Here is a 6,000-nt window from a genome sequence, read left to right on the forward strand (position 1 = left end):
AAACTGACCTTTTCCAGTCCAGTGACCACTGCTGAGTTGTCCAAATTTGCTGGCATATTGAGTGCAGCACTTTCACGGCATCATCTTTTAGGATTTGAAATAGCACATCACCTCTACTAGCTTTGTTCATAGTGATGCTTCCTAAGGCCCACTTGACTTCACACTCCAGGATGTCTGACTCTAGGTGAGTGATTACACCATTATGGTTATCTGGGTTGTAAAGATCTTTTTTGTATAGTTTTTCTGTGTATTCTTGCCATCTCTTAAAATCTTCTACTTCTGTTGGGTCCATGTCATTTCTGTCCTTTATTGTGACTGTCTTTGCATGAAATGTTCCCTTGGTAGCTTTCATTTTCTTGAAGAGATCTCTAGTCTTTCCCATTCTATTGTTTTCCTCTATTTCTTTGCATTGATCACTGAGGAGGGCTTTCTTATCTCTTGTTGCTGTTCTTTGGAACTCTGCATTCAAGTGGGAATATCTTTCCTTTTCCCCTTTGCCTTCCGCTTCTCTTCTTTTCTCAGCTATGTGTAAGGCCTCCCCAGAGAGCCGCTTGGCCTTCTTGCATTTCTTTTCCATGGGGATGGTCTTGATCACCACCTCCTGTACAGTGTTATGAACCTCTGTCCATAGTTCTTCAGGCACTCTGTCATATCAAATCCCTTGAATCCATTGGTCATTTCCACTGTATAATCATAAGGGATTTGATTTAGGTCATATCTGAATGTCCTATTGGTTTTCCCTACTTTTTTCAATTTAAGTCCGAATTTTGCAATAAGGAAAAATTGTCTCTTGTAACAGACTTAATAAAGTCTGTTTTGTCTGATACGATTATTGCTGCTCCAGCTTTCTTTTGATCTCCATTTGCATGGAGCACCTTTTCTCCTCCCCCCCTTTCAGTCTGTGGGTGCCCTAGATCTGAGTGGATCTCTTGCAGACAGCATGTATCCTCTCCTTTTGCCATTTTGTTGATTTGTTTTTGTAGATCTTTTTTCATCCCATTTTGTTCTCTGGTGATTTGATGACTAACTTTAGTGTTGTGTTTGGATTCCTTTTTCTTTTTTGTGTTTATCTATTGTTAATTTTTGGTTTGCAGTTACCTTAAAGTTTTGATTTAGCAGCCTATATATAAACAAGGTTGTTTTAAGTTGCTGGTTTTTAAATTTCAATTGCATTTCCAATATCCTGCATTTGTATTCTTCTCTCCTCACTGTTGCTGCTAAGTCACTTCAGTCGTGTCCGACTCTGTGCGACCCCATCCCTGAGATTCTCCAGGCAAGAACACTGGAGTGGGTTGCCATTTCCTTCTCCATTGCAGAAAAGTGAAAAGTGAAAGTGAAGACGCTCAGTCGTGTCCAACTCTTCACGACCCCATGGACTGCAGCCCACCAGGCTCCTCCGTCCATGGGATTTTCCAGGCAAGAGTACTGGAGTGGGGTGCCATTGCCTTCTCCGTCTCTCCTCACATTTGATGTCATATTTGTGTGTAGGTCATTTCCTGCCTTTACTGTATGTTTACCTTTATCAGTGAGTTTTCCCATTTGTAATTTTCTTGTTTCTAGTTGTAGCCTTTTTTCCCACCTCGAGAAGTTCTTTTATCATTAGCTGCAAAGCTGGTCTGGTGGTGCTGAATTCTCTTAGCTTTTGTTTGTCAGTGAACCTGTTGATTTTTCCATCAAATCTGAATGAGAACCTTGCTGGATAGAGTATTCTTTGTTGTAGATTTTTTTTCATCAGTTTAAATACAGTGTGAAGCTCCCCAGGTGGCTCAGGGGTAGAGAATCCTCCTGTCAATTCAGGTGCTGTGGGTTCAGCCCCTGAACCCCTGGCGGGGAGATCCCTGGACAAGGAAGTGGGACCCCACTCCAGTATTCTTGCCTGGGAAATCCCGTGGACAGAGGAGCCTGCCGGGCTACAGTCCACAGGGTTACAAAGAGACGGCTGTGTTCTCAAGATGTGTCTAAGCAGCCCGCCTGCTGAGGGGTGGGTTTGGGTTCCCACCCTGTTGGAGCCCAGAGCTTGTTGGGTGGTGTCAGGTCCTGGTGAGAAAATGACGCCCTCCAGGAAGGCTCACATCAGTGAGTACTCCCCAGAATGACCGCCTTCAGTGTCTTTGTCCCCGCCGTCTGCCACAGCCGCCCCCCACTTCCACAGGAGACCCTCCAGTACCAGCAGGTCGGTAGGTCTGGCCTAGGCTTTTATGAGGTCACTGGTTTTGTTATTTCTTCCCTGGTGGCTCAGACGGTAAAGTGTCTTCCTACAATGCAGGAGACCTGGGTTCGATCCCTGGGTCGGGAACATCCCCTGGAGAAGGCAATGGTACCCCACTCCAGTACTCTTGCCTGGAAAATCCCATGGTCGGAGGAGCCTGGTAGGCTATAGCCTGTAGGGTCGCAAAGAGTCGGACACAACTGAGTGACTTCACTTTCACTTTCACTGGGTCTTCGTTCGCATAAGATCTGTGCGCCCTCCCAGAGTGGAGTGTGTTTCTCCCAGTCCTGTGGAATTCCTGCAGTCCAGCCCTGCCGGCCTTTGAAACCAGGTTCTCTTGAGGTGCCTCCTCCCAGTCCAGACTGGGGAGCCTGACAGGGGCTCAGAACTTTCACTTGCATGGGACAACTTCTATAATGACTTCCAGTTTGTGAGTTTCCCTCCTCGCAGGTATGGGATTTGATTTTATCGTGATTGCACCCCTCCTGCCATCATATTGTGGCGGCTTCTTTGTCTGTGGAAGTAGCGTATCTTTTCTGGTAGGTTCCAGCATTTTTTTTTTTTTGTCGATGCTTGTTCAGCAGTTGATTGTCATTTCGGTGTTTTCTAAGAAGAGGTGAGTACACATCTTTCTGCCCTGGCATTTTGTCTCCGCTACTGTTTTATGCACTTGCTTCCTTCCATGTTTTATTGGCTCTTTTTTCCCTTTGAGTGAAGCTCAGTTTCACTTGTTCATAGCTTGCTGGTGCAGAAGGCTCTCACCCAGGACTTTAGACCACAGTTCCTGGTGCAAAATGGCTCTCTAATCTCTCTCAAGTTTTTTTCCCACATACAGCACTTCTTTGTGTGTTGGCTGTATACATTTGTTCGTACAAGCCTGCAGTTTCTCCCACTGGAGCCAGAGATGGTAGCTGTGTCTGCTGTCCCCTTTCTCTGGGCCTGGCACAGTGCCCGCTGGGTTGAGGGTGTGCAGAGTGTGTGTCTGGAGAAGCCGGATGGAGGTGAGCAAAGCCCAGCTCAGGGACGTGACAGGCGAGCTCCGTTCTCACTCCAGGCCTTCCACCCAGGGTCTGCGCCCCAGCCCCTCCTCGTGGCCTTGGGATCAGGTCCGACTCCAGGTGAGGACAGAAGGCCGTGGGCGCGACTCACCTTTTCTCTCTTGTTCCTCTGCAGATGCTGTGTGTTTCTCCCCCCCCACGGCCGTGGCCCTCACTCTTGCACGTGGCCCTGACCTTGTCTGTGGGTCGCTCTGCCTGGCCCAGTGCTCTGAGTGGCCAGAAGCCGGCCCACCAGCCCTGGGAGCAACGGCCTCGGGGGCTGCTCCGAGCTTCAGGGAAGAAGAGCCGTCTCCCGCGTCCTGTGGGTCTGGCTGAGGCCTTGCCTGCTTTGTGGTGGTTTGCGGGGGGAGAAGACCTTCCAGGGGGCCGTGGACGGACAGCAGGAGTCCCTCGGCCTGGAGGAGAAAGACATGTCTGCAGAGCCTTGAGGGCATCCTGGACTGGGGCGGGGGGCTGGGAGGGCTGGGCGGGTGTGGGACAGCACAGTCTTGGGCTCCGGGCTTCCCTGGTGGTGTTGTAAAGTCTCCCCACACAGGACGCCCCAGCCCCTGGGAACTGGGTGCTGAGACTGGATTGTGCTGTGGGGAAAGTCTTAAGGGAGAGAACCGTTCAGTGACAGCCACCGGGCCTCCTCAGCAAATGACCTCCAGGCCACCAGCGTTAAATAGGCTCCCAAGAGGCGGGCCTCACCCCCAGCGACCCCACCATCTCCCGAGTGCACGCACAGGTGTGCAGGGACCGTGGGGGGCACGTGCCCATGGGGCTGCCCATCACCTCCCCCAGAGCCCAGCCCAAGAGGCAGTGATGACCCCATTTCCTGCCAGGAGCACACTGACCCCAGAATTGGACCCTACCTGCCCAGACCAGGAGCAGATGTGAGCTGGGGCCCACTGGGGGACTCCAGGGTGCCCACGACAGACCCCACCACGGGCTGGACTCAGCTTGGAGAGGATGACAAAGCCCTGTGACGCTGGCCTCTCAACCTTCCAACTGGTGATGGGGTCTGGCTCACGTGTCCCCTAAGCTCAAAACGTGACAGTGGTTGCAAGAGAACTGCCAAGCATTTGTTCATCCTCCCACCTTCCAAGTATCGGGCACCTCACAGGTCCAGCCGCAGCCGCGGGCTTCTGGAAAGCTCCTACCGGTGCCCCCTCACCTAGCATTTGAGGGTCTGGGCTTGTCCCTTGCCTGCCCTGGTGCACCCAAATAGGCTGTACTACTCGTGGGGCCGGTTGCTTCCGAGTTGGCCCTGCCCCCTTACAGGACCTCTGTGCTGGCTCCGGGCCTGTGGGTGTCCCTGGGGCCCCAAGGGCATGATTGGCCCACAGGTGTGCACCAGCCATAGGCCATCTGCTTCCCCTGGGGAAAAAGCAGAAGGCACGTCTCCAGGTTCCTGGGACTCCACGGCCCCCTCCTGTGTCTGAGGCTACACCTTGCTCTCGGTGCTTCCTCTCAGACACCCAGAAGCCAGCGGCCTGGTCCCCGGAGATGGCTCAGCCCAAGACGCCAGGGAAGCGGCAGCCCCAGTCCAGCGCCCGCACCTCCTGGAGGGCCCCTGGCCTGTTGGATTGCTGCGCTCGGCACAGGTCTGGCAGCACAAAGGACCTCACAGTGGTGCTTTCTCCACAAGTTGTGTTGTTTTTACCCATTTCTAACTTAATAAAAGAGTTGAGAAATCTTGCCTTCCTGGGGTGCCGAGGCCAGTCTTGGGGGATGCAGGGTGTGAGTGGGCTGATTTCTGCTGCAGCAGCCAGGGCTCACAGCCTGCTGGGGGAGACCCATGGGCACCCAGAGGTCAGGGCCTCCTGTCCTCAGATCGTTTCAGCAGCACAGGCCTCACATTGTTCTCATGTGGGGTGCTGAGTACTCCTTCCCTGAAAAGCCCGTGCGTGAGTGTCAACTTAAAGCTGTAATTCCACTGACTGCCACGTTTGTGCGCTGTGAGCCCCCAGTTAACACTCATTTGTGTGAAAGTAACACCAGCTGCGTTAAGGGAGGCATCACCACTCGAGGGTCTAGCATCAGTTACAACACTAATGCCCAGGTTTGCCTGCGCCCCTTTCACTCATTTTCATAGCTATTAGGTGCTGTAAATTCAAGGTGGGACAGGCAGGGCTGTGACAACCGCAGAGTAAAGAGGAGACCCTGTACAACATCCCACCGCAGGCTCGGGACACCAGCCACACCCCTGATGAAGGGGACAGTGGCCAGCACACCGTGGGGAAAGATGAGGCTGGCGTCCATTCCAGCAGTGACCTTCACACCCAAAATACTGGACTCAGTCTATACAAGGATGCTCCCCCATGAAAACACCCCCTCAGGACCACAGTAAGTAACTTTTCCGTCTAAACTTGTAGAGATGGAAGTAAAATGAAAAAGCAGAGGAACTAATCCCAATTAAAAGAACAAGAAATCCTGTGAAAGGACAAATAATGAAGCAGACCTCACCAATCTACTAGACCCCAAGTTCAAAGAGCAGGTAATAGGAGTGCTAAAGTCATTAAGAAAGATTATTGATAGAAATTACTTCAGGCTTCTTTTCTGAACATGACAGATATGAAGCTCAAGATCAATCACAGAAAGAAAAATGGGGAAAAAAACAAATACATGGAGACTAAACAACATGCTACTGAAGAAGCACTGCTCAATGATCAAATCAGAGGAAATCAGGAAATAATCTTGAGACAAAAGACAATGAGAACACAATCTTAGAAGATCTATGGGACGCAGCAT

The 6,000-nt window shown here is 51.3% G+C and overlaps 1 protein-coding gene across 8 annotated transcripts in view; it reads left to right on the forward strand.

The window, feature by feature from the left end:
• KLHL25 (kelch like family member 25) overlaps positions 1 to 4,949 on the forward strand; it is a 50,863-nt gene extending 45,914 nt beyond the window's left edge. For all 8 annotated transcript variants that reach the window (XM_043489923.1, XM_043489927.1, XM_043489925.1 and 5 more), the window contains one exon: positions 3,383 to 4,949. The gene's annotated coding sequence lies outside the window, so the exon portion shown is untranslated. The remainder of the gene's footprint in view (positions 1 to 3,382) is intronic.
• Positions 4,950 to 6,000: the final 1,051 nt, after the last annotated feature.

Source organism: Cervus canadensis, chromosome 17 (genome assembly GCF_019320065.1).
Source record: "Cervus canadensis isolate Bull #8, Minnesota chromosome 17, ASM1932006v1, whole genome shotgun sequence".
Classification (NCBI taxonomy): Eukaryota; Metazoa; Chordata; class Mammalia; order Artiodactyla; family Cervidae; genus Cervus; species Cervus canadensis.